This window comes from Magallana gigas, chromosome 2, assembly GCF_963853765.1.
Source record: "Magallana gigas chromosome 2, xbMagGiga1.1, whole genome shotgun sequence".
NCBI lineage: Eukaryota > Metazoa > Mollusca > Bivalvia > Ostreida > Ostreidae > Magallana > Magallana gigas.
This window is the reverse complement of record NC_088854.1, coordinates 57,659,867-57,671,038: the sequence shown is the minus strand read 5'-3', so window position 1 is coordinate 57,671,038 and position 11,172 is coordinate 57,659,867. Positions and strand designations below refer to the sequence as shown.

The 11,172-nt window shown below is 34.5% G+C and overlaps 2 long non-coding RNA genes across 2 annotated transcripts; one reads left to right on the top strand and one right to left on the bottom strand.

The window, feature by feature from the left end:
* Positions 1-3,814: 3,814 nt before the first annotated feature.
* LOC109618627 (uncharacterized) lies at positions 3,815-5,241 on the bottom strand. Its single transcript, XR_002199491.3, has 2 exons — positions 4,845-5,241; positions 3,815-4,397 (listed from the first exon to the last, which is right to left on the bottom strand). It is a non-coding gene; the product is annotated as an uncharacterized lncRNA (long non-coding RNA).
* A 4,027-nt stretch (positions 5,242-9,268) lies between these two features.
* On the top strand, positions 9,269-9,519 carry LOC136273191 (uncharacterized). The gene is made up of 2 exons (XR_010711402.1): positions 9,269-9,448; positions 9,489-9,519. It is a non-coding gene; the product is annotated as an uncharacterized lncRNA (long non-coding RNA).
* The last annotated feature ends 1,653 nt before the right edge of the window (positions 9,520-11,172 follow it).

Here is an 11,172-nt window from a genome sequence, read left to right as displayed (position 1 = left end):
TTTCGCACTTTCAACAAGAGGCCCAGGGGCCAAATCGCTCACCTGAGCAATAATAGCCTTAACTTTGATCAAATCAGCATTACGACGGCGTCAATTTCAAAATATCTTGACAATTAAGTACAGTAGACAGGGTAGATCTTGTAAAAATAAGTTTAAAATCTACCGATTTCTATCTGCATTATTTTATGGTAAATATCAAGCCCTTTTTGTTGTTTTATAATATATATTAGAAGATTTTTTTTTCTCTATTCCTAGTTAACCCCCCTTTTATAGAAAATCACGGTTAAGAGTTTTTGGCTGAATGCTTTTTCAAAAGATTAAAAAAAAAAAGAAAAAAGATTTTTCTCTATATCTTCCAATGTAACCCCCCCCCCCCCTTATTGAGGCCCCACCATACCCTGTGGATCATGATTTGAACAATCTTGAATCTACACTACCTGAGGATGCCTTTAAAAGCATAAACTTGTATGATGCATTTTACAAACGCCCCTTGTTTACCTGTACAAACTTCAAAATGATGCCGCTTGTCAACCAAGTTTGAAACAATAGCACCCAGTTTGATTGACGTGATCGTCCGAGAGTGGTCTGGCCAGGTCCGCGGATTTCTGTTTACTAGCAAATAACAACGTTATCTTTGATATCTTCCGTCACGTACTAGTATTAAAAAGGGGAATTAAAAATTGCATTTTTAATATTACCGGTTTTAACATTGTTTTATTAAAAAAATAAAAGAAAAGACAGTAATTAAAAATACGCAATTTATATAAAATTGAATCGTGTTGAATGTATGTGACCTAATAAATTCCACGAACATGAACGAGCAGCTCCAAATATGTAAAATTTTCTTTTTTAAACAATCTTATGAGGTACTAAAGCTGTATTGACTGGTAATACACTCAATTGGAACTTGTTGCACAAAAACGTCTGTGATAAAACTCATCCAATACCATATGTTTAATTTATTAAAAATCATAAATTACATAAATAATTAACTAAGCTAGGGATAATTCAATATAAGATACTTAAATAGTAACTTCAATTCTTGTGATAAGCTATTTTACACTTACATTACGGTTCAAGTGCTATTTTGTTTATACAGGTCAGCCATATTGGTCCTTATTTCAAAACGTATTTCACTAGGGTTTACCTGATAGGTTTATCACCTGTAATTTTATCCATTAAGGGGTAGGGTAACATTTCATGGTTGGCTGATCGTTTCTTTTGTGTACTCACACTATATAAAGGCGTGTTTTGAGTAGTTCGGCGGACTGCTCGCCTTGCGTCCACTGCTTATAGCAGCCTACTTCTCGGGTAAGCTCATCTTCCCGTTCGAAGAACTTTATACCGACTTCGGTATAAATTTTGATAAGGCACTGTTCAATAAAAACTAATTCTTTTCTCTCAGAAGTTTATCTTATTCAGACTCAATCTCTCACCAGAGGGCGTATTACGCTGTGCTTCAGTGAAGCTTGCGGAACGCGCCCTCTGGTGAGAAATTGATTCAGACTAGGCGCCATAGTTTAATTAATATTTTGAATTTCGAGCCCGATAAAAATTAAAATAAAAACGTGTAGGAATTTTTTTTCATGTTTCTTATTTAAACTCTAAAGTGAAATTTGTAATATTTTCATGGTTAAATTTTGTCATTTTCATACATATTTTTCATTGATTTGTTCAACTGGAGGTAGCAGTTTCTCATCTACATTCATCTGTTACAAATAAATTTGTTATTAATTTAAAACTTTGTTTTTTGTTGACTTCATTTATTTTTGCTGACTACTAATCAGCAATTAGGGATAATTGGTAGTCACCCCCGTACCCGACTGTCCCACTTGAGAACCTCAACTCCAAACTTTATGGTATATGGGGAACTTGGAAGATACCCCTTAACAATTAATGTTAAAGTTAGAATGATTTCCTTCTGGGGTAAATTAGTCAATTTCCAGAACTCAAAATTGTCAGCAAAACTTTTTAATGTATTGAAGAATTTTAATAACCCATGGTGCGAAGCCATTAAGAAAACTTTAAATCAATGTGGATTGACATATATATGGTATCAAAACACAATAAACATACCCTGGTTAAAATCTAAAGTATACAATATTTTATTAGACCAATTTAAGCAATCATGGTATAGTGAGGTACATAATTCTCCAAAAGGTGTAAATTATAGGATTTTTAAAAACTCACTGGATTTTGAAAAATATTTATTGACTTTGGCAACACAATTATGTAAGAAATATTGTAACTTTAGAACTGGTAATGCTAAATTACCTATTGAGATAGGTAGATGGTTTAATATTCCTAGAGAAAACAGAATTTGTAAACTATGTACCTGCAATGAAATTGGGGATGAATTTCACTACCTTTTCAAATGCACTGATGTATATATATCCAATTCAAGGGTTAGATGTTTACCAAAATATTTCATAACAAATTCAAATGTTGTAAAATTTGAAAAACTGTTTAATGTCACAAACATAAACCAACTTGCCAATAGTTGTAAACTATTAGATACTATATTTGAGAGAGTTAGCTCTCTTGGTTAAATTATATCTGTTATCCCTTCATCATGCCTGTACCATTGATTTTCATTTATTATATATATTGTAGTTTTTACATACTGTACATATGTTTTTTCTCTACACTGTAAATTCAGTTATGAGAATAAAGTTCATTGTCATTGTCCCAGGAGCAGGATTTATCCCCCTCTTGGGGTAGCAGTCTTATTACACGTCACTCCATGGAAAACGAACTCCATTAATACTGTCATCGATGGTTTTAAAAAGAAGATTTTTAAAGATTTTTCTCTATATATATTCCTATGTAAAAATTAGACAACAAGTGTGGCCCCATCCTACCCCTGGGACCATGATTTAAACAACTTGAATTTACACTGTCTAAGGATGCGTCCACACAAAATTGAGATGTTCTGGCCTAATAGTTTTTGAGAAGATTTTTAACAGGGTTTTCCAAAGGAAAAAATCTGGTTATTAAAATGGTGATATTGGCAGGCAGCTGCCAAAAGAGTACCCCCATTGTACGGATAACTCCTCATCCTGTTTTCAAGATAGGAAGTTTTATTTAAGCAGATCAATTCTACATAGATATGTGCATATTACTTGGATTTTGATTTTTTTTTTAAAATATCAGCTGTTGAATTTATTCATTTTCTCATTGAATATTGCATGTAGGGTACCCCTCATTGTACGGATAACTCCTCCTATAGTTTTCAAGATAGGAAGTTGTTGTTTTGCAGATCAATTGTATACTTATATATATACGTGTATGTTACTTGGATTTAGATGAAAAGAAAAAGATGGAGGTAGGAGTAATATTCCTTTGTGAAAATTTGCCCCACTCCTTTTTGCGGCCCCCACCATACCCCCAGAAATCATGATTTGAAGAAACTTGAATCTACATTAACCTTTCTAATATGAACCAATTATTATATTAGATTTAATATCCCATACCAAAGACATTCATTCTCTATTCCTGGGGAATACTTAGTGCTGATGAACATTTACATAAATGCATTTCACATTAAAGGTAATAAAGCAGTTAATAATGATGTATATGTTTTAATTATATAGGAACAAACTTCAATATATGATAGTTGTAGTGTTGTACAATGTATTTATAATACATGTCAGGAGAAAGCAAATGAAGTTTTTAGAATCCTGTGTCTCGTCCCATTGTAAAATATTGCAGTAAATTATAATTTTAAAAAAAAATGTTCTCCATATACATGTTATTAATTTATTATTATACTGCAGAACTGCAGCAGAAGAGTGAAAACAAAACTATTAAAGAAAACTTTCAAAAATTCATTATTAACAGTTCAACATAAAATTATGAAATTCATACACTTCATTTTATGATTAAAAAGACAAACTGCTTTGCAATTTGTCATTGTAAAACTTTTTCACAAGAAAGGGCTCAGTAGTTGATTAAAAAATTTGATGTTCATCAACACAAATACTTCATCTTTGCTAGCAAATAATTCGGTGTCAACAAAGTGTCTTCAGTTTTCAAATTAAAAGATGTCATTTCAACTTAGAAATACTTCACTTAAAAAAGGCATTCCAATTCGTTTAGAACTAATGTTATTTGGACAAGATTGTGAAACTGTCCTGATAATGACTTTTCTCCTTTGTCTCATATATGGAAGCAATAATTGAAAAATGTGCTGCCTGGTTGAAGAAATTCAGATAAACTTCACATAGTATTCCCTTGGAAAATATTAAAATCTGAGGGTAATTTTTTTTTTCTTTCAATTTTTTTTAAACTGGCACAGGGGTGCAAGATTTCCATTGATCTTGTAACATTTCTGGTTGGAAATAATCTTCAATATTTTGACTTCCTCCGGGGTTACATGATTTATCCTTCCTTGGATTCTGTCAAATTGGATAGAGTAAAAAAATAACATTTTAAAGATGTTAGTCTTCATCCATTATTGACCAATTGGATGTACATTAATGGAAAAAATCAAAGTGTACATCATTACATGCAAGTCAAAGTGATGTAACTGAAAATTGTTAACAGGTTAACAATTTATAAAATTGATAAGGTGTTTTACTTTGTAGTTCGGTATAATTGAATTAGTTTAATGGGATTCAGCATAACTAGGACATTTGGCCTTGCCCAACCATTGAAGAAAATTTCAAGTAAAAATAACAGCGAAATGTCGATATCAGTATTAACTTTCCATTATATTTTTTGAAAACATTATTTGAATAATATCGTCCATAAGAAATATGTTTATAAAAGGGGATTTTTAAGCTTGTCACGTAACACGATTTGCGAAATAAAAAAATAAATATTTGCATTTTAAAACTAAGTACCTGAAATGTTTTATAAGATTTTCTCCCACTCCCCCGTCTGTTTGGGTTCTCGTTTGGATTCCTTTTCAAAAAAGTTGTTGTGAATGACGTCATCCTTTTCGTCATCAGCAGGTGCTCGTTTCCGGACGGGTGAGTGTTGAAACTGTATGGACTCCAGTAGTCTTCGGAGTCGTCTGATTGGTCGAAAAACTCCGGAGAGTATGGCCTCTGGTGGCTTAGTTTCCGAGGTGTTGTTTTTTCTTTGTCATTGGGGTCTATATTTGGCCTGTCTGGATTATCAAGGGCATCTGTTGTTTTTGTCGAAGAAGTATCCGTTTTTTTCCAAACGCTCTTCAAAAACTCCAGTTGTTTGTTTTTATCTCCCAAACAAATATCACTGTTTTCCATACTAGGCCCTATGACAAAAGTAAAATCTAATTTTACTTAAAAGGAAAATGATGTTGCTAACACATGACACGGAAAACGGATTAAAAGGAAATAGCAAGGATTACAAATATAATAAATTTAAACATGTCGTCAAGATTAATGGCTTTAAGAAATTCGGTGTATAATTTAGGTGGGATTGATATAATTTGAATTATTTAAAATTAAGAAAATAACTATAATCTATGAAATATTCAGCAGACTCCTCAGAGTTACCAAACTGAGATTTCTGGTTCTTAAAACTGTAATATATGGGCACCTGTAAAGTGCGAAACGAAATCGAAACGAAACGAAACGAAATCGAACGAAACGAAACGAGACCAATCGAAACGAAACGAAACCAATCGAAACGAAACGGAATTTAAACAAAACTAATATCAATTTTGACTACATAAAAGTGATAATAAATTCATTGAAATAAATTTTTTTGAACCATGAAATATAACTACCTGTATGTTTCAGATTGCCGCTGTAAGATTTTAAGCCGATTATCCGAAATTTGCAAAAATTATATAATTATGTAAATAAGTAATGTACATTCCTCTACCTTTTGATGTTTCTAATTTGTTTCATTAAATGATATTCAGACGTTTAGAGAGAGAGAGAGAGAGAGAGAGAGAGAGAGAGAGAGAGAGAGAGAGAGAGAGAGAGAGAGGCCTTGAAACTTATCAGCGAAATCACATAGCAAAGTATATACGCAAGTTTGGGAGAGAGAGATAGAGATATGATGATGATACTGAAGGGGACATTCTAACAACAATTTTCTTTCTATCGATTTGAAAAATTGTAAAAATGAAACGATCGAATACAATGTGATTTAGAGCATACTGGTTGGTTACCAGTTTCTAACATATAATATATAAATAGTGCCTGTTTGGGAGGGTAACAGTTGAAATTGACACCCCGAGAAAACCATTGTCAACCTCCGCTTCGCGTCGGTTGACAATGGTTTTCTCGGGGTGTCAATTTCAACTGTTATCCTCCCAAACAGGCACTATTTATTTTGTTATACTGAATGTCTTAATTTTTAAGAAAATTTTACTGCTTTCATATAGGAATAACGTGAATTCTACAGCGAACCTTACGCGCATAATTTTCGCGCATGTAACAATTTTTAATGTTACCCGTTGCTAAGTGCGTTGCTAACGCTGAGGGTAATAGAAAGGATTATGAACTGCGTCTTAACCAATCAGATTTCAGTATTTAACATGAAAGTGTAACAAACAAAAAAAAATAGTGTAGTTGGAATATCTCCGTAAATAATGTAAACGCACTATAATAAGGGTGTTACAATAATTGGCGGAATATAATTTATCAACAAGTAGGATGGATTTGATTTAGCGCATTTCTGAATTTACCTTTTTATCTACTTATATATTTTACAGTATAAACATCTTTTTATTGCACGTTAATTTTGTCAAATTACGACGTCCAAATTCTTATTATATGTTCGAAACTGGTAACCAACCAGTATGCTCTCAATCATATTATACCGAGCGCAGCGAGAGGCGGGCGAAGCCCGCCTCGCGAAGCGAGGATTAATGGTAACACGAATATATAAGAAAATCAGTGAACAATGAAAGTTGAATCAGGGGTACTAAGGCCAAAAATATTTTCTTCTAGCCCTGGGCGCCGCCATATTTGCAGCCATTTTGTTTTTTAAAAGTTAGTTCGATCACTGATTGACTGGTACTTATCGATGTTTATTGCAGCTAAACTCAATTAAAATTTTCCAATGTTTCAATAGAAGGTAATTTGAATTAAAACAAATAAAAGAGGACACCAGATAAGTTTCAATAGTGCTTCAATCAAGAAACACGACTAGTTCTATGTAAAACTTATCAAATTATCAGATGGAAAATAAAAACATTAACATCAACAATGATCAAGTAACTGATCTTTTAGATTCTGAATAAAGTATTCAATTTTATTACCGCAGCATTTATAGCGAGTGCAGCTCGCCGGCGCGCAGCGCCGGCGCGAAGCGAGCTCTACCGGCAAGGCGTGTGTGAATAGAAAATTCGGACTATTTGCACATTCATTCAACGGATTTTTTTGGCGTCAGTAAATCGGACCAGTAATGCCTTGTTTTAATCGTCCCAGTAGTTCCCTGTAATTATGGTTTCCCATTTCACACTCTCACGAGAACAAGATAAAAGACTACGTACATGCGTTGAAACAACGCTAATTTCCGGAGTTATCGTCCTTTCGAGTGACGTCACAATGGATTTCTTACACATTGATCCGACAGAATTTTTCGGAGTCAGTAAATTTCGACCCACAATGCAATTCCTCAATGTCGGCCGATCTCACTAGACTGGATACCATCTCGCGAGAATCAAAGTAAAACTTTTGAGAAACAGATAAATTGTGTAATTTCCAGAACATCATGCTTTTTAAGTAAACCAAACAGGATTTTTCGCGTAGTTTTTTCTAGTGTGTTTTCAAAGAGACAGACTACACTTGACTGACGTGAACTTTGACGTCACAATATGGGGAAACTACTCTATACTCTGTCCCAAGATATTTTGGATTCACGTTTGGATTAATTGTTTGATATTTATAAATACCTCAGGATTCAAACGATGTTCATTCAAAAGTATGAAAAATTTCCAAGATTTCTCAGTCAAAACGCCCCTGTTAGCTTATCAGGTTTCAATACAATGCTAAAAAATGTTATGTCTACGGAGATTTTGTATTGCAGCAAGCCCGGATGATAACGTTGAAATATTGCGCGATGTATTCCGAGTGTATTCCGAATGGACAAAAATGTAAACATTCCCCATTATAAATCTCCGTAAGGAATCTGTTTTCGTTCCTGTGAATTTTTCCGAGTGAAAGATGATAATATGTCAATGAAATTATCTTGGAAAATATCCCTTTCAACTATTTCAATTGCACTTCTTTCACAGGTAAGTGTATTTTTATTAAAAATCGTCCAAATGTGCAGCATAAATATCTTGGGACAGACTATAAGTAGTTATTGTAAATCTGCTGAAATATAAATACCAAAATCTTCTCAAAATCTTGCAGAGCTAACGAATCGGGACATTTCTTCAGGGATAGGAAACAGCTGTAACTTGCTCTCATTTGGATGAATGCTCACAATTATTTTATTCACTATATTTATTATTTACGGTATTTTCCAGGAACGTTTTTTAAATGGGGCGTGGCAACATCATTCAAAAAATCTTCATAAGCAAAAAGAAAAATGAAATTCTCAAAATCAGGAAAATTCTAATCGGGGTGGGGAATGGGGAGTGCGTGGTATGCCTTTAGCTCTTTAGCTGCTCAAAAGTGTCTTTATTTTCACTACTATTTACGATAATACATGCCCCCGGGGGATCCATTTTCCTTGATCAACAAATTTTTTTTATACGTAAATTTTTTTTAAACGGGGGAGGGGGGAATCTGTGATTAGTCAATTTTTATTTGTAAATTTAATAAAAATGTCTGGTGCAAGAAAAGAGGAAATAAACTGCGATGTACATTATGTTAAAATTTTTATTATTCAACAACATTTTATCTGAGATAAATTCTATATTGGCGTGCGACCAGTATATAAACAATCTGATTAAAATCAGATCTTTGATCCGTTCCGACAAATTCTGATGTCGCTACACTTTGGTTATCTATCAGAATTTCGGAGCGTTACAAAGATCTGATTTTAATCAGATTGGTATATACATGTAAATAAATAAAAAATCTTATGAATTATGAATAATGAAAATGTACTGGAAAAATAGGTATATTTATTTTATTTTGCATTCAAATTCATTTACTTTACGTCACTACTTTTATTTTTATTGATTTATCATAATTCATTTTGATCACCTGCTGCGCTCGCCCCAACGGTCGCACCGTAAAACATATTATGAATTAAATTGATAAACAATGAAAGAAGAAATAAAACAAGAGGCCCATGGGCCACATCGCTCACCTGAGGAACAATAGGTATGATAAAGTCAGCTTAATGGAGTCATAATACAAACAATCTGGATAATGTACAATAATACATGTAGATCCTGTATAAATAAAATCCATTTTTCCCCCTTGGAACTCGGATAGCCCTGATTGCTGCCAATATTTACAAGAGCAGACTTTAATCACCGCTCCTGCACATATATAGGGACTCAACATTACGCAGGCAGGGATAACCGCACACCTACACAACTCAACAGGTACCAACGTTAACGCAAGTAGGGATAAACAACTCAACAGGTACCAACGTTAACACAAGTAGGGATAACCGCACACTTGCGCCAACAGCTCAACCTAACGCAAGCAGGGAGTGCCGCACACTTGCGCTAGAAAGGCCAGAACACCAGCAGGGATGACCATACACTAGTGCTCCGCCCCAACCACCGCAAGCAGGTATGACCGCACACTTGTATTAATGCGATACAGGGCAGGAATGACCGCACACTCTGTATCATAGGTTAGAAAACACGAAAATTAGATAGAGCAGGGGTGTCCACTCACTCAATCTATCCATACCTGTTCAAGTTTAACCCCAAACAGTCGATAATCATAATGAAATAGACACTGTCCCTATATATGTGCCGGCCTAAAATAATTCATAGTATCTAAAAATTGGAAATCAAAAATAAACAAACTAATCCGGCCTTACCCAAAACTACTTATGCAGAACAACTTATATACATTGAATATTCAGTGTTGTATAAAAATAATCATCACAATAATTGGTTAACAGTGGATGCATTAATTAAATTGCCTGTTTCAATTTTATAGTCATATCACATGTTGAGTATTGCAGTTCTCAAAAAGATCCTTTACAATTGTTTATATATGGGATATTTAGCTGCATCAAACTCTGAACCTTCTTGTGAGGCCAAAGAATTGTCCTGGAGCCAAAGTCTTAACAATTATAAAGAATCATCTTGCTGATTAGTTTCTGAGAGGAAGATTTTTAAAGATATACTCTATATATTTCTATGAAAAATTTTAACACCCCCCCCCCCCCCCCATGTGGCCTCACCCTACCCCAAGGGATCATGATTTTCACAACTTTGAATCTACACTACCTGAGGATGCTTCCACACAAGTTTCAGCTTTCCTGGCTGATTAGTTTCTGAGAAGAAGATTTTTAAAGATTTACTCTATATTTTCCTATGTAAAACTTCGATCCCCCATTGTGGCCCCACCCTACCCCCAGGGGTAATGATTTTCACAACTTTGAATCTACACTACCTGAGGATGCTTTCACACAAGTTTCAGCTTTCCTGACTGATTAGTTTCTGAGAGGAAGATTTTTAAAGATTTACTCTATATATTCCTATGTAAAACTTCGACCCCCCATTGTGGCCCCACCCTACCCCCGGGGGTCATGAATTTCACAACTTTGAATTTACACTACCTGAGGATGCTTCCACACAAGTTTCAGCTTTCCTGGCTGTTTAGTTTCTGAGAAGAAGATTTTTAAAGATTTACTCTATATATTCCTATGTAAAACTTCGACCCCCCATTGTGGCCCCACCCTACCCCCGGAGGTCATGAATTTCACAACTTTGAATCTACACTACCTGAGGATGCTTCCACACAAGTTTCAGCTTTCCTGGCTGTTTAGTTTCTGAGAAGAAGATTTTTAAAGATTTACGCTAAATATTTCTATGTAAAACTTCGACCCCCCATTGTGGCCCCACCCTACCCCCGGGGGTCATGAATTTCACAACTTTGAATCTACACTACCTGAGGATGCTTCCACACAAGTTTCAGCTTTCCTGGCTGTTTAGTTTCTGAGAAGAAGATTTTTAAAGATTTATGCTAAATATTCCTATGTAAAACTTCGACCCCCCATTGTGGCCCCACCCTACCCGCGGGGGTCATGAATTTCACAACTTTGAATCTACACTACCTGAGGATGCTTCCACACAAGTTTCAGCTT